The sequence below is a fragment of the Sminthopsis crassicaudata genome, chromosome 1, assembly GCF_048593235.1.
Source record: "Sminthopsis crassicaudata isolate SCR6 chromosome 1, ASM4859323v1, whole genome shotgun sequence".
Lineage (NCBI taxonomy): Eukaryota > Metazoa > Chordata > Mammalia > Dasyuromorphia > Dasyuridae > Sminthopsis > Sminthopsis crassicaudata.
The window spans coordinates 730,220,558-730,247,039 of NC_133617.1; the positions used below are offsets into that span (position 1 = coordinate 730,220,558).

General features: G+C 35.5%; 1 long non-coding RNA gene across 8 annotated transcripts in view; it reads right to left on the reverse strand.

The window, feature by feature from the left end:
* Positions 1 to 6,122: 6,122 nt before the first annotated feature.
* The window catches only part of LOC141551936 (uncharacterized), a 484,713-nt gene continuing 464,353 nt past the window's right edge, over positions 6,123 to 26,482 (reverse strand). For 5 of the 8 annotated variants that reach the window (XR_012485019.1, XR_012485018.1, XR_012485016.1 and 2 more), the window contains one exon: positions 20,101 to 21,800. This is a non-coding gene — a long non-coding RNA (uncharacterized LOC141551936). The other 3 variants (XR_012485017.1, XR_012485014.1, XR_012485020.1) reach the window with 2 other exon arrangements.

Here is a 26,482-nt window from a genome sequence, read left to right on the forward strand (position 1 = left end):
AGGAGAATAGTCAAAAATAGAATGTCTCATTCCCAGTCTTTATTAGCTCTGATATGCTTTAGTACAATTACATCATTACAGCATATTGAGTACATGTGAACTAGAGAACCATCTTCTCATCAATTCCACTGAGTTAATGTCTTGTTTCAAGTATACTTCTCCAGAGTTCTGGCCCTCTACAACCATGTTTCTGATATTTCTAAAATATATAAAGAACTGTTTCAAATTTATAAGAATGTCGCTCCTCAATTGATAAATGGTTAAAGGATATGAACAGATAATTTTCAGATGACAAAATTAAAGCCATCTATAGTCATATGAAAGAATTCCCTAAATCACTATTGATTAGAGAAATACCGCCCCCCCAAAAAAAACCCAACAAGTCTAATGTACTCTCTAATTGACTAAGATGACAGGAAAAGATAATGATAAATGATGGAGGGGATGTGGGAAAACTGGGACACTAATGCATTGTTGATGGAGTTGTGAAAGGATCCAACTATTCTGGAGAGCAATTTGGAACTCTATCTAAATGGCTATAAAACTGTATATACCCTTTGAGCCAGCAGCGCTACTCCTGGTTAGATATCACAAGGGAATCATAAAGAAGGGGAAAGGACCTACATGTGCAGACAGGTTTGTAGCCGCTCTTTTTATGGTGGCAAAGAATTGGAAATTGAGTAGATACCTTTCAATTGGGGAATGGTTGAATAAGTAAGTTATGGTATGTAAAAGTAATGGAGTATTATCATTCTATAAAAAAAATTAGGAACAAGCTGATTTTAGAAAGGCCTGGAAAGATTTACATGAATGACACTGAGCAAAACATGTATAATCAGGAATACATCATACACAATAACAGCAAGATGTGTGATGATCAGCTATGAAAGACTTGATTCTTAGTGGTTCAATGATCCAATGTATTATCAATAAACTTTGGCTAAAAATGCTATCTGCATCCAGAGGGAGCACTATGGAGATTGATATAAATCAACACGTTATGTTCACTTTTTTTTTCTTCTGTTTTTTTTTCCTTTTGTTTTTTTTTTTCACTTTCGTTCTGATTTTTCTCTCTCAACATGATTCATAAAGAAATGTCTACTAAAAATTAACATATATATATGTGTGTGTGTGTGTGTGTGTGTGTGTGTGTGTGTGTGTGTGTGTGTGTGTGCATATATATAATGAGAAAAAAAAAGAAAACAATAAAAAGGGGGAAAATATTTGTTTCCGCACAGGTCGACTGACCATCAGTTGACCAGCTAAGGACTAATGATCTACTCTAATCTACTATCTGCAAGAAATCCAAGGAGACTATGACCAACTTTTAGTCTCACGAATCTCCAAGATACTGGAATTTTAGAAGTAGAAAAAGACAGAAGACTCCAAAGGTCAAAGCCTACACATGTACAATACCCAACTGTTGTAAAACAAAAGGGAAAATCCATTTAAGCTTATGGCTGATCCAGATGCACAGTGCTCAAAGATCCAGATATTGAGGTTCATTTGACATGTCCAGATATATGGCAATATGGAGAAAGCACACCAATTTAGTATTTCAGTTTTCATCTGGATGCTTTGCTGTCATGAATTATCCAAGATAGCATCTTTCTTTGACTATATGATGTTTGTTTCTCAATTTTGGGTTTTCTTTAAAGTTGAATTTTCTTCAGATAATAAGTTTTGTGCTTCAAATTGTCTGGTTTTCAGGAGTGGCTTCCCATTAAAAAATGCCATTTAAATGGACATTATTCTTTTTTTTATAAGACTTAAAAGGATCTTGAATTATTAAACTCCAGTTATTTTCCAGGCCTGAAAACGTTTTCAGCATGTTTCCTAAAGTTTTTCCGAGTCAGCACATAACACATCTTAGAAGACCTCAGTTGGAACCATTTCCTCTCCTTATGATGGTCTTTTTTTTTTTTTTTTTTTCCTCCTGTGACCTGATTTTTCAGTGATCAGTTTTTAGGAATGAAGTAGTGTTTTATGCATATGTTTTCCCCCATTCAGTTGGAGAAATCTTCCTATGGCAACTCTTCCAAAACAAAGGGAGGGTACATTGAACATTCAAGGCCAAGAAGGTGAGATCAAATGCCAAGATATAAATGCCCATTTAATTCTTCCCTGGGTAACTTGGATTTCTTCATAATCCTCTCCATCCAAGAGCCAAATGAACAGGAAGCCACAGACCATGGGCAAAATAGTGAAAAATATTTTCAGTTCCAACTGATGCTTCTTTTTTGGAGTTTTAAAATCATTACAAAAAAAGGGGAGAATCTGAGCCAAACCAATGAAAACTGGTCAAAATATTGTTTTACTATGGCTGATACAGACCCCAGGGCTGGTTTCAAAATATAGATCTCTTGGGGGGGGTGTGATTTCCAGTAATACTGAGACTAGATTTCCACATCAGCTGCATGGAAACACCTCTGAATACACATTTCCTGGGCTTATTAGATGAAATTATTTTTCATGAAGCTGTTTTTGTCATTAGCCAGAGGCTGAAAAATGGCCTGCAAGAAGGGCTGAAAATAACTGGTATAACTAACCCAGGCTGACTTTTAAACAAATGACTCTCGAGCTCTTGCATTTATCATGGCAGAATAGCATCTATGGAAAGATAAGCTGCATAACTTAATGGAAAGTTCTCCTTGTTTTTGACTGGAAAATGGAGAAGTTTTCATAATTAATATCCATGCAGGGTGTTAACTAATTGGAGCAATTGATATTAAGAGATGATTGTTCCTTCTTGGACCTGACCTGCAGTCATATTTATTAACCTGGAGGGATGGTAAAGAGGAGGGGGGGGTCCTCCACTACCTAAGTCTTGTATGAAGTTATCATTTTCATAAATTATTCAAAACAGTTGGACTCCTTTGACTGAGGTGGGAGTAGGGATTACTGAATGTGATTCCATCCATTAAGGGAAGTGCTAGTGAGGAAACAAGTTTACCCAACCTGATTATAACCCACTCTGCATCTTATAGTTATCTGAGTCACAGAGAGTAATGTGATTTGGTCTAGCTTACACAACCAGTATATGTCAAAAGTGGGATTTGAATCTATGTCTTCATCCACTACTCCCTCTTGCCTCTCCTGGGGGCTCCATTCACTACTCTTGATGATGTCATTACCTTCTCTGATTGTTTTTCTGGATTTAATTTATCCCAATGCTCATGATCACTTATCACATCTTTTCTCTCTTTCTGCTACAAATTAGAATTAATTCAAATCCGATAAGCCAAATTTAGCATTTATTTGATAAGTTCCTGCTTTAATACTTTGCTCCACTGCTTTGTTTCCACTTAGTGTCTTCTCCTAACTCAAGAGTTAACATAACACCAAAGTAGATATGTTGGAAAATGGACAGAAGTAATTAGAGGTGACATTTAACTAGCATTTTTAGTGTTACAAAGTTAAAAATATTCTCTCATTTGAGTTTTCAAAACACCCTGAGTTTTATTATTAGTTCCATTTTATAGATGAGGAAATAGAGGCTCAAAAAGTTTTGAATAACTTTCCCAGAGGCATATATATATATATATATATATATATATATATATATATATTCATAAGGAATAGGATTAAAAACCTTACTCCAAGCCCAATGGTCTGTCTACAATACCAATTAAAGAGACAGGAATTGAAATGGGTTTGAAAGGGAGGTGGGGAAAAATGAGCATTTTATCTTATGGGTCTTTAGAATTCTATTTAAAATTCTAAAGTCTTCTGAACACTATATTCCTATTTTTCTAATATATACTGTAAATATAATCTATTGTCATCTCACAGAATCTCAGAGCTAGAAAGAATCACAGAGACCATGTGGCCCAATTAAGGATTAAGGATCAAGAATCCCTTCCCTAGTATATATACCAAGTGGCCTTCTAACTTTTATTAAAAATACTTCCATTTTGATAGAAAGTTGTTATTTCAAAAGTGCCCACTATACTCTGGGAAAATTCTAATTGTTAAAGGTTTTTCCCTTAAATCAAGCCTACAATAGCCTCTTGGAAACTTCTTTGCTGTTTCAAGTTCTAACCTTCAGATTAAATAGAATGACTCTAATTTCCTCTTGAGTGAAAACTTTTCACATTCTTAAATGAAGCTATCCTGTCTCCCTTAACTCTTCTTTGCTCCATGAAAAATATTATTCTCCGGTTCTTCATCCTTCTACTTCTCCAGCTCTGATTATTCTTATCAATGTCTTTTCTAACATGTGGCCCCAAGAATTGAACACTATAGTCCAAATCCCCATGAATCCCCATGAAGGTAGCCTATGGGACTTCCCTAATTACTAGAAACTGCACTTCAATTTTTTACCCACAATCAGTTCCCACAGTCCTCTCTCTGGGTGTAGATGGCTCTATTCTTCACAAGATCATTGGAACTGGCCTCAATCATGTCATTGTTGAAAATATCTGTGTTCATCAGAATTGATCATCATATAATCTTGTTGCCATGCACAATGATCTCCTGATTCTGCTCATTTAATTTAGCATTAGTTCTTGTAATTCTCTCTAGGCCTCTCTGAAATCATTCTGCTGATCATTTCTTATAGAACAATAATATTCCATAAAATTCATATACCATATTCAGCCATTCTTCAACTAATAGGCATCCATTCAATTTCCAGTTTCTTACCACTACAAAAAGGGCTATCACAAGTATTTTTGCACATGTAGGTCCCTTTCCCTCTTTTATGATCTCTTTGAGATATAAACCCAGTAGAAACACTGATGGGTCAAAGACTATGCACAGTCTGATAGCCTTTGAGCATCGTTCCAAATTGCCCTCCAGAATGATTGAATCAGTTTACAACTCCACCAACAATGTATTAGTATCCCAGTTTTCTCATATCCACTCCAATATTTGTCATTCTCCTTTTCTGTTATATTAGCCAATCTGAGAGGTGTATAGTGGTACCTCAAAGTTGTCTTAATTTACATTTCTCTGATCAATAGTGACTTAGAGCATCTTTTCATATGACTAAAACTAGTTTCAATTTCTACATCTGAAAATTGTATATTCATATCCTTTGACCATTTATCAGCTGGGGAATAGCTTGTATTCTTATAAATTTGACTCAGTTCTCTACATATTTAAATCCTTATCAGAACCCTTGAATATAATTTTCTCCCAGTTTATTGCTTCCCTTCTAATCTTGTCTGCATTGGTTTTGTTTGTACAAAATTTTTAACTTAATATAATAAAAATAATCTATTTTGCATTCTATAATGTACTCCAGTTCTTCTTTGGCCACAAATTCCTTCCTGCTCCACAGATCTGAGAGGTAAACTATCCTTGTTCTTCTGATTTGTTTATAATATCACTCTTTATGTCTAAATCACGAACCTATTTCAACCTTATCTTGGCATATGGTGCTAAGTGTGGGCTAATGCCTAGTTTCTGTCATACTAATTTCCAGCAGTTTTTGGTCAAATAGTGAGTTCTTATTCCAAAAACTGGGGTTGAAACTGTACTTCTCAATGAAGTCTACATTATCACACAGTTGACTCAGATTGAACTAGCAGTGCATTAAAACACAAACTCTCCCAGTGGCAAGGTGACCATCTATGTTCTGAGAGTGAAATTCATTTTAGAAAGATGGAACCAAGGATAAAATCAAGAAGGAAAATCCCAGGCCAAAGTCAAAAGGTGAAGATATCAGAGTTGTTTTAGGTCAGATAAGCAAATGGAACTGTTAGTCCTAGATGAACTAAGCCAACAGGATTCAAGAAGCCTCTGCCTTGTAAAGTGGGTCTGCCCTCTCAAAGCCATTTTTTAAAAAAAAGTTTGTGTTTAATTTATGGAATAAAACAATTATTTCCATAACACAGATGATGATTGAACACAAAACTACAATCTATTATGCAAAATTTGCTATTCCTTTCAAATATACTATAAAATTATTAAGTAAATTTCTTTTTTCTTTTTTCCCTCCCTTTTATCCTAAAGATAGCAATCATTAAACTCATATATATGTAATATATATTTATACACATATGTGTGTATGTGTATATGAATATATGCATATAATATGTATGCACACAAAAAGTATACACACATGTATATACAATTATTCTGTACATTAATAACTTTCTCTGAATACAGATAGCATCTTTTCATATACCATTTATATTTAATTTGGGTATTTATAATAGCTTGTTCACTTAAAGTCATTCTTAAAATAATATTGCTTTTATTATATGCAATATTCTCTTGTCTCTGCTCATTTCACTCCTCATTATTTCATGTAAATCTTTTCATGTTTTCCTAAAATAATTGAGCTCATCATTTCTTATAGCATGGTAGAATTTCATCACAATCATATTTCACAACTATTTTAGTCATTTCTTGATTGATGGGCAACTCTGCAATGTCCAGTTCTTTATTACCACAAAGAGAGCGGCTGTAGACATTTTAGAAGAGGCTCTTTTCCTTTCTTCCTAAACATCTTTGAAAATAAACTAAGTATTGATATTGTTAAGTTAAAACATACAGGTGTTTTATAACTCTTTGGACATAATTTCATTTAGCTCTCCAAGATAGTTGTATTAGTTCACAATTCCACCAATAGTGCTCCCAATTTTTTTTCATATTCTCTCTAACATTTGTCACTTTCTCCTATCATTTTTAGCCAATCTGGTAGATATAAAATGATATCTCAATGTTCTTTTAGTCTGCATTTTTCTAATCAACAATTATTTAGAGCATTTGCATATAACTACAAGTTATTTTGATTTTTTCTTTGGAAAACTTCCTGATCACATGCTTTTGTCATTTATCATTTGTGGAATTGTTTATATTCTTATAGATTTGGGAAAAGTCTTTATAAATTTCAGATATGAGACTTTTTTCTGATGTATTGTCTATAAATATTTCCTCAACTTTCTGATTTCTTTCTGATCTTGCCTACATTTTTTATTTGTACAATACCTTTTTAATTAAAATGAAATAAAAATTATCCATTTTACACCTAACTTTGTTATCTCTTGGATATTCATAATTTGTACACCTATCCATAAGTCTGATAAATATGTTCCATGTTCTAATTTTCTTGTATTTATAACTAATTGATATTTCCATTTTATTGTATCCTGGCAAAAGCTATAAGATATTGGTCCATGCCCAGTTTCCACCATATTGTTTTCCAGTTTTCCTAACTTTTTTTTTAAACCAGAGAATGAATTCTTATCTCTCTCTCAAGTCAAATACAAAGTTGTTATTTGCTGCTACAAATTAAATGTTTTCTCTGTTCCACTGATCAACATTTCTAATTTTTTTACCCAGTAGTAGATAAATTTGAAGATTACTGCCTCATAACACAGTTTAAGATCCAGTAATGCCAAACTTTCTTCCTTTACACTTCTTTATTATTTCATTTGTTATTCTTGACTTTTTTTTGTATAAAAGCCCATCTTCTAACAAAATACAACTCCATTTCCTTGCTACTTTCCAGAGTAGAAGATAGATTAGTTCTGAGGTATATGGTTCTGGCTTTCAAAATTTGCTCATACATCTTTCAGTTACAAGATTCTAGGCACAGTATTCATGAAAAATGACAACAAGAGAACTCTTCCAGATTTGTAAACCAGATTAGAAAAATATTGACCCTATCTACAAATCAACTGATCACATTTATGTTCAAATTGGTTTGCATTTCTAGTTGAAGTTCATCTTCCAGCTATACCAGTTAATACTTTATATTTTATGTTCCTTGATTTTTTCTTTTAAAAATGGCTATTTTTTAAAATGATTGTGCTAAACCCCAGCATTTGAAAATGGAAAAGGCCTGTGACACCACAGAACAGCAAAACCTGGATTATGAGGAGGACTATGAAGGTTGGAGATTCAAGTAGACATTTCCTCACAGTTGGGTGACATCTGCAACTGGGCTTTCTGGCATTGCTTTTGGAAATTTCTGAAAGAGAAACCAGAAGAAATAGTCTATTTTGTTTGCACTTTATAGCAAGGATTAAGGAAGCAGGGTTAAACGTCTTATAGCCAGCCCCTGCTGCATGGTCCTATAGGCTCTGGTTGTGGGCAGTGGGAGTTGGAAACTGAGAAGCAGCTTTTTTTTCTGGTTGAAACCTGATGGGGCATGCTGATGAAACTAGAATACAGCCAGAGGGAGTTGAGCATTTTCCCTCAACTATTAAAGAGGGATTAGTTCAAAGCTCATATCTCTGTCAGGCTGGTGGATGATTTCTTCTGAGGGTTGAGCTTTGGGGAAGAAGCCAATTCTATTCTCCAGGCACCTCAGGCTGCTGTTTCCTTACAAAATGATTTGTTCCCCAATTGCTGACCATTATGGTTATTACTTATAAAGCTATTTTCCCATTATATAAAAGAAAATCTAGCAACTGCTAATTCCTTGTCTGGGGTGATTAATGACAGCAGCAGTTAGAGATGTAGGGAAATTTTTTTTTTCTCTTTGTGGACATAAGGGAGATATAACCCAACTTCAACTTTACTAAAGGGTGATGAGATGGAAAGAACTGATATTTATCCCAGTGGAGGTTCCCAAATCAGGGACAACATAATGATTATATTACCCCTGAGCAGGCATAAAATTACAGTCAAAAAAGTGTAATTACATATACTATATAAACCATTATATATTATTATATAGGTGTGTACACATACATATGTGATATAAGCATATATACATGTCCACATACACATTTTTGTGTGTATTTTTACACACAGGCAAGAGAATGATAATGATACCTTCTGGGATATCCATCTCTTAAATCTCCTGATGTAAGGGGAATATTCCAAAATTCCCTTTTCTTTTCTATAAGTGAGGAATATTAGCTCTAGAGAAGGAACTCTAGGCTACCAACTCTGCTCCTGCCTGTCATCCTTCATTCACATTAGCATCCCCTAAAAGAAAACACTCTTTAAAATTGCTATTAGTGGACAGCACTTCTTTCATATATTACATATGCATAGATTTGAAGTAGCTTTGATTTCATCATCTCATTGTGTATAATCCTTCTATCAAAACATATTACAGTCCATCTGTGTCTCCATATTTAATTCTAGAGAATTGTCTGGGTGCACATATATGCTAAATTGCTGCTCAGGACAACACAGTTAATAAGTGTTAGAGCTTAGATTTAAACTCATATTTTCTTGATTCTAAGATCAGAACTCTAAAGCAGGGGTTCTCAAACTACGGCCCGCAGGCCATATGAGGCCCGCTGAGGATGTTTATGTGGCCCACTGGGTTGTGGCAAATGGGCTGAGGGGCAGAGACAAAATGTGAGCTTTTGTTTTTACTATAGTCCGGCCCTCCAACAGTCTGAGGGACAGTGAACTGACCCCCCCTATTTAAAAAGTTTGAGGACCACTGTCTAGACACTATGCCATCTTTATAACAGAGCAGAGTTTTAAAATTCTTAACCAATAATTCAGAATTTAATCTTTGTCATATCAAGTTAACAAGCCCGTTTATTTAAGAAGTCCTGTTGAATCAACAAGATTTTGCAGGAGAAATGGAGTTGAGGAAGGGGGGTGAGGGAAAGTTGAGGTTTTATGGGTGACATGTTGGTTGTAAACCTGAATTAAAGGGAATATGGTGATACCCTTGAAAGGAATACTAAGGCACAGCTAAGTTCTAGGAATGCAAAGAAAGACAAAAACACAATATTTGCCCTCAAGGAATTTACAGTCTAATGAAAGGAACAACTATGAAAGAACTATATATATACAAGATACATACAAGAGAAATTGGTGAAAATATTATAAGAAAGCATTAGCATAAAGGGGAAAAGTTCAAGGTTTTTGCAGAAGGTATGTTTTTTTATTTATAGAGAAATGAAGAAAGCCAGGGAAGCTAAGAAGTGAAAATTCCAAATATAAGAGACAAATAGTGAAAACATAATGAATTGGAAAATTGAATTTCTTGTGCAAGTAACAGTAAGGAGGTTGGTGTCATTGGATCATAGAGTATATGATTATGGGAAGGGAGGAGTGTCTAAGGTACAAAAAGCCTGGAAAATGTGAAGGGGACAATTTATGAAGGGCTTCTGCCAAGAAATAGAGAAATTTTATGTTTGATCCTGAAGGTAATATGATGTTCCTGGAGTTCACTGAGTAAAAAGGTAACATGGTAAAAATCTGTGTTTTAGAAAGGTCACTTTGATATTTGAGGATATATTTCAGTGGAGAGAGACCTGAGGCAGGTAGAACCATTAGGAGGCTATTGCAATAATCCAAGCATGAGGTGATGAGAATCCTGTGTCAGAGAGGTTAATGGTATTCAGAAGAAAGGGGACATATATAAGAGAGATTACAAGGAAAAATCAGCAGGCCTTGATGACATATAAGATTCAGGGGACAAAAAGAATGGGAGGGGTTGAATATAACATCAAAGTTGTCAGCCTTTGCTAACTGGCTTGTGGGAACTTTTAAAATAAAATGCAAGTGAGGGAGAGATAAGGGTTTCAGATTTTAAAAAATGACTTCAGTTTTGAACATGTTGAGTTAATAAGCAATTAGAGATGTGAGAATGGAGACCTAGAGAGAGGTTAGGGCTGGACAAATAGATCTGATAATCATTTGCATAAAATTATATTGGAATTCATGGGAGCCAATGAAATCTCCATGTAAAATATGAAGGATGAGGAAAAAAAAATTCAACACAGAGGCTAAAGAGATACCTACACTTATTGAGAGAGACTTGATTAAATATCCAGGAAAGAGGACTGAGAAGGAGTGGTCAGACAGGTAGGAGGAGAACCAAATGAGAACAGTGTCATGAAAACCTAAAAAGAAGAGATTATTTGGAGAAAGGGCTTATTGATAGTGTCAAAGACTTCGGAAGGGTGAAGGGTGAAGGAGGAGATTAGGGGAGAAGGCATCTGAGTGATCTGAGATTAGGAGAAAGAGATAGCTCTTCTTAAATGATCTCAATTATTTTCAGGAAAATATAAATATATCACTGTGCGGCAGTGAGGGCCCAGTTGAACTTATGAGTAGACCCACTCTGAACCATCTGTTTCATGATTCTAAACAGCTCTGTTCAGCAATATAGAAGTAGGAATGAAATCAGTGGATAGTTACAGTGATATAAAGCTGGTGAGGCAATCTCTTTGTTTGTGATAAGAGGAAAGGACTTAAGAACATGTAATGGGCCAGAATTCTAAAGAAAGGTATTAAGTCAGTGGAATTGATAAGACAAGGGTTATCTAGTTTAGCATGATGATTAATAGTTCTCTAGTTCAGTACATGTACTTAGTACTTAATATAGTACTACAAGATTGACACATTCTACAAGATCCACACTTATGATGATGTAATTATAATAGAGCATATAAGAGCCAACAAGGACTGGATGAGACACATTCATTCCATCTCCCATTTTTATGGTGGCTGGCCTTTTCTACTTCACCTCCTCACTGAGACTTAGGCCCATCTGAAGGCCATGAAAAAGATAGCTGGGCTCCATAAACAGACTGTGAAGGAGATAATAAAGAATTTGGACTTTATCCCCAGCTATTCTCCTGGTGATTAATCTGCTGAAATGAAGGCTTATCCAAAGACCTCCAGAAAACCAACCAGAACACTACAAGGACAGAGGATAGTAGAGAGTTAAACTGCTTCACCAAGGAATGTAAATGAAGAATATGGAGAAAGAAGGAGATTATATCCACTATAGAGGGGATAGTAATAAGACAAAAAAGATAGAATGATAAAATGTTATGGTCAGATAAAGGAATTGTAGAGTTCATGAATATTGAAGTGGAATGCTTTCAGGAGGTGCAAAATCAAGGATATGTCCATTTCTGTGTATATCTGTGGCAAGATGGAAGAGTAAGTCATTGCAAGTGAGTAAGCAAGTAAGTAACTAGGGAGATCAGACATTTGAGAGAAGATCAGTAGGTATGTTGAAGTTGTCTAATATGAGAGCGGGAATTGATGAGGAGAAAGTAACCTTGAGCCACACAATGAACTTATTGAGGAAGGACAGAGAATGTCTACAATGTCAGCAGAGAACAGCTACCAGAATTTCAGTAGTGTGATAAATATAGATTGAAAGAGCTGGAAAATGAGAGAAGTTACAGAATGTGTTGTTGGAGGACAATTAGGTAGTGCCAATGAGGAACAAGGACTATTTGAACTTCTTTATCATTATCAGAGTTGGGGAGCTGGGGTATGAGGGACAGTGCAGCCCATGATGAAAAGAATGCCCAGGGAGTCTGTCATTAGGAAGTAGGGTACAAAAGGGAAGGAAGGAAATAGAAAAAGGTTTAAGAAAAAAGCAGAAAAGAAGGGCATTGGAAAGCAAGATTTGTCAGAAACATGTAGGTATAGAATCTATGGGATGGAATGGGATTATTCCAAGTGTTGAAGAAAAGTTATCAGTGTCCCTAGGGGATAACTAGCTATTGTGAAGGTAGGGAGGATGGAGGCTAAGTCAATTAGTAGAGAGTAAATAGCAAAGCTGGGCCTCCTCATGAGGTAAAAGATCTGGGGAGTTTGTATCTTGGATATTAGAGTGCAATACAAATCCCTTTCTACATTAAGGTAGCCAAAATCATTTCATGGAAATCATATTTGGTCTAAATTTATTTCATTCTGTTTTAAAAGTTATTGGACAAGGCTTTCAATGATTCAAAAATTGCACCCCATCTCTTTAGCATCAGTATGCTTCTGGTGATATTATGGCTGTATGATTTACAAGAGGTCACTATCACAGAGTTAAGACTACAGATAGCCCAAAGTACAATGGAAAGATACACAGTGAGTATAAGCATATTCTAGCATGTTACCAACAACTGACTTGCAAGAACTTTATGATGCATTAGTATAAAAAAAAAATAGCTGGGTCATTCATGTTTTCAGAATGGAAGATTGCAAATGAGAAAACCAAATAAGTATATAATACTCCTCATATGAGCTAGAAACTTAGGACTAGAAGGCTGGAATGCATGTTGCCTCCAAGTCCCCCAACTGGGGCCAAAACCAGATTAAAATGTAATTGGGAAATATTTATCAAAATAAATAAAAATGCAATAAAACAGATACTTTGTGGTTTTCTAAGTCAATATCTGAAATTCTAAGATCTCTTTTTAGTTGAGTTGATACATAGAGTGCTGCTTTTTATCATTGTCACTTGTTGTGTCTGGACTAGCTCTCTGGAGGATCTTGGTACCAGCCCGTGTCCTTGGTATTAGAAGTGATGAGTTGAGATTCATGTGGATTGTCAAATATGGAGTCTGTTTATTCCAAATTCTCTCAGCCTTGTATACCCTAATATCCTTATATAACCAAAGCAACACTGCAGGTGGTAACTCTATACAGCATTTTTGGGACCACATAAACAACTTGCTATTGTGTGTAGATGACTCTTTGCCACCGGGTATTATCTGCTTTAATTACAACACAGGTTGTCTCCACCCACTGACTTCTCAGGAAGGCTGAGAGCCCTTAGGGGAGATGGGGAGCCAGAAGCAGACTTGTCAGCAGGTTCCCTCTGGGCTGAAGGGTCTTATACTTCATCCAGTGTTCCCCCTCTTCAGTCATTAGATGAGCTGCAGAAAAATATCGAATAACCTGGAAATTTTTGAAAACTTTATTAAGCCTACATAATTGGGGCTCTGTGGAGTGAGCTTGCTACATATTCTTAGTTCAAGTTCCGGGAAATGTCAATCATATATTTCCTTAAACCTTATTACTCTTCTCTGAGGAGTACAGATCTCATTTCATCAAGTGCCACTCCACTCTAGTTATTTTCTCCTTTTCCCATCCACATTCACTGTCCAATAACTTCATCATATCTGAATCCATTTGTGCAAGATCAGGAAGCAATGTTCATGATTATTATTCCTTGAATCACTACCTGGTTAAGGATATTCTGGTATTTTCATCTTTCAGCATATTTCTGGAGCCTAGGATTATTGTTGCAAATCCATCAGCACGTTCTGCATTTGAACCTGAGCCTGATCAGTCCAGGTTAATCCCAGCCCTTAGCCGATTTAAAACCTTGGCCCCTATAACATCCCTGCTATTTAATAAACATGAAATATACATGCCACATTAATGCATGTTATATAGCCCCAGGTTATTCTGAACATTAAATTCTATGATCACTCATCTAACCTGTCCCACACCTAATGAATTGCCCCAATTCAAGTCTCCTTCCCTTTATTCTTCTCAGTATATGTACATTGAAACAGGAAGAAAAAAAAAAAGAACACTCCAAGCAGGACTTGGATAAATATATAAAATATTTGATCAAGGGTGAAATAAGCCAATGGGTTGACTTCTATCATTCATTCATACATTGGGAGTCTTCGACACACTAAAATTTTAGCATAAATCTCCTTGCCTTCTGCCACATGATGTCTCTGTCTCTAGAGCTACCATGATCTCACTTCTTTGGCAGCAAAACCCAAGATTATATTTTCTTCTCCTCAGCATGTAGACAAAATACAAAAGAAAAAATAAACATAAGTATATAAGCCCCCATTGAATAGTCCTTAATCAACTAAGCATATCTACTGCTTCTAGCTTCTACTCATTTTTTGAATGAAAAGTTGTATCCAATTCTTGAAGAAAATTAGTTAAAAAGCATTTATTTGGTAATTACTATGAGTCAAGCATTATTCTACATGGTAAAAACATACATATGAAAACAAAGGCAGTCTTTTGCCCTCAAGTAGTTTGTATTCTTTTAAATTTTCATTTTATTTTTAATTCATGGAGTAAAACAAACATTTCTATAACAGTATAATAAAAAAAGGCAATTGCACATGACTGCAAATTATTGTGTACAACTTGCTATTGTAGTAATATTCCATCATGATCATCCACTGCAATTTGTTCAGCCATTAAACAATTGACAGGGATCCCTCAATTTCCAGTTCATTGCAACTACAAAAAGAGCTTCTGTAAACCTCCCATTCACACTCAAATTTATAATTACTGTTTATTAAGTTACCTCCATTTAATTTTTATTCACTATTATCTTTCTGAGCCTTCCTTTTATACTTTATCACTTTTACCTTATCTTCTCTACCCTCTCTCCCACATCCCAATTCACCTACCCCTCCAAGAGGAGCTTAGATTCTGATAGAGAACAATTAAACAAATAGGAGATTGGCAGCCAGGAGAATGACTTGGGTTGGTTTGGGGGTTAATAAATGGAGTCATAGGGAAGTCAATTGACATACCCTTTCCAGAAACAATGACAAACTATGTAATTATGGCTCCTCAACTTGAAAAGACTCAAAAGGGAAAATGAAGGAAGAAAGAATTGAAAATGGATATGCTTAGCAGCATGGTGGCTGATTAGGAAATATCTAGGGAATGAAATGAAATGTGACCTAAATTCAGGTCCAGATGTAATGAATGACTGAAGCAACCACCAATCAGGAAAATCAGCCTCTAGGGAATAAATTTCAAGCAGAAAAATAGTTCTCCAGATTTTCATTTCTGGCCTAGGTATGTAATTGAATAGAAATAATCAAATAGAAAATAAATAGATGGACAGTACAGCTGCGTATTTTATCTGATAGCAGGACTATGAAGTAGTCCTCAATTTTCCTAATTTCTTCCTTAATCTACCACTTAGAGAATTACTAGATGATAAGCAATCAATCAAGTTTCCTCCTGCCAAATGTACCAAGCTGCTACTGTGGGCACTATTGGACCTGAAAAATAATATATAGGAAATATGGATTTACTGAAGTCCTTTTTTGAATCTAGAAGTAGCTCCTGTTACAAAGTGTAAGGAATGAGCTTCCTGAGTATGGATAAACCAAATTCTCTCTTACTCACTAAGGTATCATTATAGTCCTTAAAGATCACAACTCTTCCCTTATTTTCACAATTGCTTCACCTCATTCCCTGAATGTTTTGTCCTTCTACCATCTTTGGCTCCTAAAGGCAAGGATGGAAACATGTTAAAGGCTAGTCTCTTCTCTCATTATTTGGTTACAATATAAACTGTATATATACTGCATAAAATATTCCTCAGAGTTGGGTTAGTTTTTGCAAATACCAACAGAGTTATCCATTTGATATTCTTCTACCTGAGAAAGTCTTACTCTGGCTCTTAGCCAGATCAACCCTTTGGCCACTGTAACAACTCAAAGACTCTGAAAGAACAATGAGAAGGCTTCTAGTTCTTTGGGTTGATCTTCTATGAAAAATTCATGGGAAAACACATGGGATAAGAAGAATGGAAGAGGTTATGATCTGTTAATAGTGGAGGGGCCAGTCACATGAGGGAGATTAGAGACCTGTCAAAGTATCATCAGTTCATGAAAAGTTTAAATAATGGCAATGAGAAACCTTCTATAGAAAGGTAATCATTTATTCCTGAAGGCAGGTAAGTTCTCTATTGGATGTGAATCTTCAATTTCCAATTGCTTGTAAAAATTCACAAGGTACTATATTGCTGTATGAATTGAATGGGAATAAAATGGAATTATCATATAAATATACTGGCAAAAGGGTATACAGAAATGAATAATCCAAAAATTTCTAACCTATTCCAACCAATGTTCACATAAAATATTAAGATTTTTGCCTACAGTTTAAATCTAAAAGAGGACCATCTTTTATAATGTAAGAATCTCCCAGTTCTAGTCTAGACTCAAAGATTTAGTCACCCAAAATAATGTCATCATTTGTCATGTCAACATTATTCTCTACATGCAGTAAGTGAAGCCTCCGAGTGTTTCTAGAGGCATTTCATTCCTAAATGAATAAATACTGCATCTCTTGGGAAATGGAATGATCTAATATTAAGTGCTGTCACAAGAGATAACACTGATTTGCACAAGTCTAGCAAGGGCCTTAAAACTGCAAAATGTAAGGTAAGGATTTAAAGTGGCAACTGTAATGCGTGTCAGGTTCCTTCAATCAATCAATTGACAAGCATTTATGAAAGTTTCTCTACTCTGTACTAAGTGTATATGGTCATTGAAGTAGAAAGATAAAAACAAAAGCATCCCTGATTTCAGGTTATATGACTTGCTAGGGCCACATTGTCAATAAGTGTCAAGAAGTAATTGATCCCAAGTCTTCCTGGCTTGAAGACCAGCTCTCTATTGATTATGTCACACTTCCTCATGCAAAGTAAATAGAAGGTAGCCACTCATGGCCAGAGGGAGGATCAGGGAAAGCCTCATGTAGGTACAAATGTTGAGATGGCCTTTGAAGGAATAGAGGGGTAATAATGTGACTTGTCCTCCCCATCTGGAAATCAAATCTCTGCCTTCTGCATGACAGGTGGGAATACTGCCATGATGCTAAAGAGGAAAGGATAATATTAGAAGGAAATAAAGAGGAGTGACTTCAGTTCATGTTTTATTCTATAACCTATAATCTCTCTCCATTCCTCCTTCCCTCTCTTCTTCTTCCTCTCTCTCTCTCTCTCTCTCTCTCTCTCTCTCTCTCTCTCTCTCTCTCTCTCTCTCTCTCTCTCTCTCTGTCTCTGTCTCTCTCTCTCTCTTTCTCTCTCTCTCTCTCTCTCTTTCTCTCTCTCTCTCTCTCTGTCTCTCTCTCTCTCTCTCTGTCTCTCTCTCTCTGTCTCTCTCTCTGTCTCTCTCTGTCTCTCTCTGTCTCTCTCTCTCTCTCTGTCTCCCTCTCTCTCTGTCTCTCTCTCTCTCTCTGTCTCTCTCTCCCTCTCATTTCTTCACCTCCCATGAGTTCAGTAATAGTACTTTATTTAGAAGAATCCTGGACATAGAGATATATGCAAAGATATCTACATTTATCTCTATATAGATGTATGTTTATTAATGTGTGCATAAGTATATAATAATAATAATAATATCTAGCATTTCTATATAGTATTCATTATTTGCCTGGCACTGTGCTAAGTGCTTTACAAATAACATCTCATTTGGTTCTCACAACACTGGGATGTTGTTGCTATTATTATTCCTATTTTACAGATAATGAAACTGAGGCAAATTACACAGAATCATACAGCTTGTTAAGTGTCTAAGGCCTGATTTGAACTCAAGTGAAGTCTTCCTGAGTCCAGATCTGCTACTTTACAAGAGAGAGAGAGAGAGAGAGAGAGAGAGAGAGAGAGAGAGAGAGAGAGAGAGAGAGAGAAAGAGAGCGAGCATACATTTTAAACTTAATCTTTCTTCCTTAAGTTATGATCTATCTTTAACTTCCCATTAAAGATTTCTACCTGGATGCTCCAATGATATTTTGAATGTGGTTTATCCAGAGCTAAAGTCATCTTCTTCCCCAGACATCTCTTCCTAACTTCTCTATTTTCTAATGGAGTACTAATATCCTTCCAATCATCCAGCTTCATAACCTAATTACCTTCCTCTATTCCTGTTCCTCTTCATCATACATATTCAATTAGCTGGCAAACCCCATCCCTAGACCCTTCATAAAATCTTTTATCTGTGTCCTTTGACTCATACTGCATCATCCTAATATAAGTACTCATCACCTCATCTCCTCTCAACTTTCCCGCTGGTCTTCAATTGGTCTCTCTACCTCAAGTCTTCCCTACTCAAAGTCCAATCCATCTTCCTCACAGATGTACAGGTGATGTCCCTTAAGCACAGACCCCATAATCAGTAAACTCCAGAAGATCCCTACTAGCCCAAGGACGACATCCATATTCTTGCATTTGGCATTTAAAGCCCTCCACCACTTGGCTTCAGCCCACCTCATTTATCTTTATTGGGTAAAAAAGAATTGGTAAGGCCTTAGTAGGAAAAAAAAATCAGTCTTTTTCATGGAAACTAAAGCCTCAAAGGTCTTCAAAACACATTTTCTTTGTTATTCCAATTAAATTCCACTGGATTCCCAAAGCAATGTGGTCACTTTGGTTTCTTTAAAAGCTAGAAAATCCTAAGGATATTAACTTCAGATTGCAGTTTGAATGATTTCCCCTGAATCTCTTTAGTCATATTGCCTAGTTTGTCCAATCAAGTATGTTACCTCATGAGGATCTTAGCAGTACCTCCATGAACTCTAAGCCCAGAGACATGATGATAAGCAGAAACACTGAAGAAATATAGGGAGCCTCTGAGCTGTCATTAGCTTGGGGAACTTCTTATAAGGGAATTCCCTCCACCAACACAGATTGCAACCTTCCTACAACTTACTAGCTAAATCCATAGAGAAGTCAGCCATATCAAGGTGAAGTGACTTGCCATGCACTCCAGTGGTCCTTAAACTTTTAAAATAGGGGGCCAGTTCACTGTCCCTCAGACTGTGGGAGGGCTAGACTATAATAAAAACAAAAATTCACACTCTGTCTCTGCCCCTCAGTCCATTTGCCATAACCCAGTGGGCCGCAGAAATGTCCTCAGCGGCCGCATCTGGCCCACGGGCCATAGTTTGAGAACCCCCGGTTACCCAAAGAGCAAGTATCAAGAGATGAGATTTGGATCCCATTCTTCCTGACACAAAGCCTAGCCATCTATCCAGTAGTCATATAATGAAAATAGTTAAATTTTAATAATACTTTTCTAAACCTACTTCAAAACCAGAGCACCAACGGTACACTTCCCTCTTTCTTCACTTGCTAAACCCCAGCTTCATTTGTTACTATATTCTTCAATAAGCATCCATAGGATTTTTTTTTCTAAAGGCAATTGCATACATCATTATTTTCATTTTCCATTTCCTTAGTAGCCCACTGCTTTGAAGGTCACTTGTTTAAAACTAACCTTAAAATTTTCATCTGGTTTAAATATTCTGCTATAGCCTTCCACACCTCACTTCCAAGTCAATTCCCATTTACAATTTCTGCAGCTGCAGGCTCTGGGCAAGCTATTGATTCCATGTCTCTTTGCAAAAGGTTACTAACTTCATCAGCAAAAAGGGCAGCAATTACATCTGTTAAGATTCACTTATGCCTTGTTACAGCCTTCGAAGATATTTTTGTTTTCTGTCTATTTAATGCTATTGACATTTGTTTTGACCATTGTTCTGAAAAGACCAAGAGACCAAATTGTTATGGGATAATACAACCAAATTACTCACCTGTAATTCTTTGGTTCTGGGATACAGAGTTGAAGTTAATCAAGTGGATATGTTTGGCAGCAAATTTTACATGTTGTATTACTTTACTGGGTCAAAATTCTGAAGAGTCTGGGTGGACAAAGCAGTTAATGGGTGATTTTAGGCTTAAGTAATAATAAATTGGAATAGAACAAAGAGAAAGCTAAGCAGACTTCTTGGGAATATTGGTAGGGTTGTAAGTAGGGTGAGGAAAATGGGGTTTTTCAAGCTCCCTTCAATCTATAGATCAGAGCTAGAAGGGAACTTCAGAGTAATCTATTCCAGAAGTTTTTTTTGACAGATGATGAATGGAGAGGTTTTAACTTGCCAAAGGAGACATAGGGAATAAATGGCAAATTCAGAATTGGAACTCAAGTGTTTGGATGCCTATGAAAGTACTTTTTCCACTCCCATTATGTTCCCTCAAATTTTTTTTTTATTTTGTGATGAGAAATATGAGGACTTGGGGGCAAAGAGGGAGAGAACCACCCAAAACAACCTTTTTGGTTGTTGTTGTTGTTCACCCTTTATTTTTGAGAAGGACCTGTAATATCACAGAATGATGTCTTGACTTGCACATGAATTGGATTTAAGCGAGACAGATTAGCACAAAGTCATCAGATGCCATTTCCAGTCACTGATATCCAATCATGAGAAAATCAAGACAAGAGCTGAGGGCCCAGGATACAGTGGATGACTTTGGAATTTTCAATACCTGACCAAGATCAAAGTATGACACAGCTCCTGCATCAGCTGCTTTCATGGCCACTAATGAAATGAGAATTGATTCTGAATCAGGAAATAAGCTAGGTGATGAAAATGCAAAAAATCAGACAACTGAGTGGTGATAAATTGACCAATTAATTTGTAGCAGAAAAACAATCTGACTATTTCAACACTACTTTTTATTTTAGCATCAAGAATTTGATATATGTATGTAAAATCACTCCAAAGTCATTGTCAAGAGACCAGGTCATAGTACAAAATGAACTGTTTTTGGAGTTGGCAGAAATAGGAATGAAACCTGACTGCCATATAATAGCATATAATCACCTGCCTTCTCTGGGGCCTCAGTTTCCTTGTCTAAAAAATGAGGGTACTGAGCCTAGGAACCTTGAAAGTTTACAAGAGTGCTAAATCTATGACCCTATGGCCATTTTAAGTGCTAACACACCTCAAGGAGATATCAATTCATAAAGTAAACAACAATTTTGTAAGGTCCAGCATTTCCTAACAAAGGGGTTTATTATAGAAAATAGAATAAAAATCCCTAGTCTAGGCAATTATTATAGACTTAGGAGAAGGGAGAACTTTTCAGGGCACATATGGTGATTGCTGCAACAGACAGTGATGCCTATGGATACGGCCTTTTAGACATCTTATCTTATCTTGATTAAAAGTCATTTGGTGGCACTATATTTCATCTCTCTCAAAATCATTTGTTGTGGTTGGTACTATTTATCAGTCTCAGATCCTGAAGCAGACCAGAAAACCATGACATGCAATAGCTCTTCTGTTCTGAGGATTATTTGTCTTAGACATTCCATCCTTAAAGCTGACTGTGTCCACCTTGGCATCTTTTTCTCAAGCATATGCATGCACCCCTAGAGAGCCAGACTTGGTGGGGATAGATGAGCTTATTAGAAATAAGATAAGGTATAAAGTTCACTCTATTTACTTTTAATCAATTGAACTGGTAAAAACTTATGTAAACTCATTGGATCCTCAGTCTTTTAAGATTCCCTAGGGCTTTTTAAGTTTCCTGTGAAAAACAATCTGGGAGAGATTTTCTTTCCCTAGAAAAGAAAAAAACAAAAAAAAAAAAAACAATAAACATCAATATAGTGCAAATCTAGGAATGCAAAACACCTATAAATAAATATAGAATCTTATTACATTATGGCTTCTTGACATCTAAATTAAGGTCAAGTTGCCCTCCTTCTCACTCCCTAAAAATATAACAATTGCTTAAAGTAGGAAGTCTTAACTTTTATTCAATCTTAGACCCCTTTGGAAGCTGTGGATACTTTTGCAGAATGTTTTAAAATGTTTAAGATAAAATAAACAGGACTATGAAAGAAACTTTTTATGTTGAAATATAATGATTAATTTAAAAAAAACCTGTTCAAAAAACCCAGTTATGATAGGACCAGTATTTCGATGACAGAACATTTCTTCTCACCCACAACAATGGGAGGCTTTGTGTAAAAAAGAAAAAACAAAGCTGTTCCTTTGACCAGATTTGCTCCATCTTCCTGATGTAGCTTTGTGATACATGTTTTTCAGAATTTATTTTATTTAAAAAAAAACAGGATAAAAAAACAGAAAAAAATATAAAACAAAACAAAAGAACATTGTCATATGCCCAGCGGAACATCAAGGAGGATTCAAAATATATAACAATTTTACCAGTTCATGAATATATATATTAGAAGAAATTATACTTGTGAATGTCCATTTTTTTGCTTCCTTATAAATTGTTCTTTTTTTCTCTGCTGGGCACCTTATTTACTTTATTCTTTTTTCTCCTTTCATGCTCCTACCATCCAAACAAGCTATAGTTAATAAAAGATGTATTATGTATACATATATGAAGATATACATACATATACATGAACACACACACACAAACACTGCCCCTCCGTATACATACACATCTTTCCTATCCCTGTGGACTCTTTGCTTTAATTCTGCTCCTTAACTTGCCTTACTACTACTTAACCTTCCTCCACCCAAGAATCCCTCCCTTGTCTTTTTCCCTTACCCTTTGCTTCCCCATCTGCCCATTCCTCCTTTCTTATTTCCTTATAGATTTTGGAGGATACCCTTCATGATATATATGCAATGTTGCCTTTTATGCATTCCTGGTATGAGTAGGTTTTCAGAATTATAAGACCTTCTCCCCTTCCTCTGCACCTCATTTGTTTAATACAATTACTATTTTTATTTTAACTGTGCTTCAATCTTTCTTTTGAGCTAACCTACTGTTGCTGTCAATCTTAAACATATGGTATACATTTCCCATGTGAAAAAAAAACCACGAGTTCCTTGAAATTGATCTTTGATATTGGCTTTTATATATTATATTTTCTATTAAATTCAGATTTGGTTGATAGAAAATCCTGAAAATCTGCAAGTTTGTTGAATGTCCATTTTTTTTCTTATTCAATATTATAGATAATTTTTCTGGATACGATATTTTTGGCTGCAAGTCTAATTCTTTTGATTGTCAGTAGAGATGATTTCAGGACCTGTGGTCTTCTATTGTGGCTGCTGATAAATTCTGTACAATTCTAATTTTAGCTCCAGCATATTTGAATTATTTTTCCTTGTTTCTTGAAAATATTTCTCTTTGATATGGGAGTATAATATTCCTGTGTGTTTTTCACAAAGGATCTCTTTGAGGTGGTGATTGGTGGGCTTTTTCTAGTTCTACTTTTCCCTCATGTTCCATACCCCAGAACATTTTTCTTGTATTTTTTCTTGCATTATTGTGTCAAAGTTTGGGGGAGGGGGGATTGGTCACAAATTTCAAGCAGTCTGATCATTCTTATATTTTCTCTTCTTGATCTGTCATTTTCTTTATAAGCTGTTTCATATTTATGGTTTCTTTTCATTCTTTATAATATATATATTTTTTATTTCTTGGTCTCTCTTATTTTCACGGCTTCCCCTTCCCAATTCTAATTTTCAAAGAATTATTTTCATCTTTGAAATTCTGTATCTCCTTTTCTAGTTAGTTAACCCTTTTTTCACAATCCTTGTTTTTCTTGGATGGTTTATTTTGTTTTATTTTGTTTTTTAGTTTTTTCCTCAATGTCTCTCATTTGATTTTTAATTTTTTTTTAGTTCTTCTATAAATTCTCTTTGGGAAGAAAGCCATTTCATATCTTTGGGGTAGAAGCTTTTTTACTTCAATTTTGTACTTAAGTTCCTCTTCTGAAGATGAATCTTAGTCTTCCCTATTCCCATAGTGAGTTTCTATGGTTGGATTCTTCCTTTGCCAATTCATGCTTTTAAAGAAGAGGTATTAGTATAAGCACTTCTAATCCTGTCCTGAGTTCTTTCTTCAGATCTTGTTGGACTGTACTAGGGGAATTCTGCTCCAAGTCTTCTTGATTTTTTTAACCACTCTTTGTTAACCCTGAAGCACAAATTTATTCCACTTGAGGGGGAAATCTGAAGAACTTGAAATTTGCTAACCTATTCCACCATCTTTGTTTCCTGATAATTCAAGGACATCAAAAGTCCCAAGTAGATAGAACTCCTCAGATCTGGTAGATTTCTGATGACCACAAAGACATGCGTACCATATCCTTCCTTATTAACCAGACAAATTTCCAAATAAAGATAAAAGGAGCCACATCCAGAGAAATTAATGCCATTATGTCCTTGTTGCTTATTTGGGAAGAGTAAACCTCCTTTTGTTAACCATTCAGTGACTTGTGATCACCTCATTTCAATTCAATTGAGGATCTGAACTAGTAGAGTATTGGCATTAGAACCATAAGGAAGATAAAGGATGGAATAAATAAAGAAGTGTGGTTGGACCATAGAGCACATGAAAGGGAATAGTGCATAATTAGACTGGAAATGTTGGATGGAGCCAGGTGGTAAAAAGCATTAAATATCAAACATGTATTTATGTTTGATCTTAGAAGTATTAGCTATTGTTGTTTATGCTTCATTCTCTAAGAAGACCAACAATATCAGGAAAGCAATATCTTGACTTGCCAGCAAATTGGATTTAAATGAGGCTGAACTGTATAAAGTCACCAATTTTGCTCTTTCCTTCAGAGTCATTGGGATCCAGTGGTAAGACATAGGTCATGATGATTAGCAATGGTCCCATTACCTATGGGAGTTTATTAAATGGAGGGAGTGACATGGTCAAATCTGTACTTTAGGTAAATCAGTTTGACAGCTGAGAGGAGCTTGGATTGAAATAGGGAGAGACTTCAGGTAGAGAGATCAATTGGGGAAAAGTGTAATGATTTCAAGATCTAACAGAAGCCTGAATTACAATGGTTATTATATGAGGGTGTACCTGTGAAAATAGTTTGGAATACATTTGAACCCTAAACTCTAATTCTGTGCAGAAGGGAACAGATGGAAGAGATGTTAGGGAAGAAGTGACAGTAGATGGGAAGAATGAGAGAAAGTGAGCAGTTGAGGATGATTCCAAGGATGCAAAACCACAATGATTGAGATCATGTTGGTAGCCTGGAAAGAAACTGCTAGCTAATTCAGACTTCTGACTTCTCATTATATGGCCAAAGAATTTAAACTTTAGCTTCAGTATTTGACCTTCCAGTGAATAGTTTGAATTAATATCTTAAATATTGACTATTTGACCTCCATGCTGTTTAGATTTCCTTATAGACCAGACTTGGTCTATTTAGCAATGAGTAGAAATGGGGGAGAGTTTGAGGTGAAATACTACAATTAAATAATAACATCATAATTCAGTGGGCAGAGAAATGGCTCTAGAGTCAATGGGCATGGGTTTAGATGTGCTATTTATTATCTGGGTTATCTTGAGTAAGACTTTTAACCTCACACATAATGGGTTTCCATACTATAAAATGAGTCCGTGAAAGACCTCTTAAAGTTTTTCCAGTTCTAGATTTATGATGCTAAGTTTCAAAAAGACAAACTTAAGGTTGACCTAAGAAAAAATGTCCTCACAAGTAGAAATGCTCCAAAGAAGAATGATCTCTTTCAGGAGGTATTGAGTTCCCATTTGCCGTAAGTCTACATCAAAGGCCAGATGGCTATTTGTTGAGTATTTTCTTGAGGGAATTGTTCACGAATGCCTTAAATTTGAAGGTCCTTTTCAACTCTCAGATTCTGTGGTATTTGATCAGTAAATTAAGTTCTTTGCCTGAACTTATCACCAATGTTTTCAAATTATAAATGTTTTTGCCTGTTAAAAAAGAAAATTGTCTTCATCTAAAAAAAATTCTCTATTGTCTTAAAAGAAATGAAACAGGTAAGCATATAACAAGAAGTATTTCTTTTCACCAAATAATTTTTAAACATGTGACATTTGGAAGGAAAAGAGACTATTTTACTTCAACCAATTTTGAAGCTATGTTATTGCAGTTATAAGTACTGTGAATATCATTATGTTAAATCTCATTTTTTGTGTGTGAGCTAATAATTCCTATGCTAGAAATAGCATGGATAACTAAAATACAGAGATAATCCAAATAAGTAGTTTTTGACATTTCTCTCACAAAGCTTTAAATCATTAATGAATAGTGAAAAATGACTAATTTCAAGTATTCTTTTCATTTTTTTCACAGTCACTCTCTGGTGTAGATATCGTTGACAGATGAAAAAAGCCAAAAAAAAAAAAAAAAAAAAAAAAAAAGAAAGAAAAGAAAAGTAGAGAAGCAAATGGCCCCTGTGTTCCACAAAAGGAATTCAACAATTCTTAAATAATCAAGAGTTGATTAGAGGAAAAGATATACAA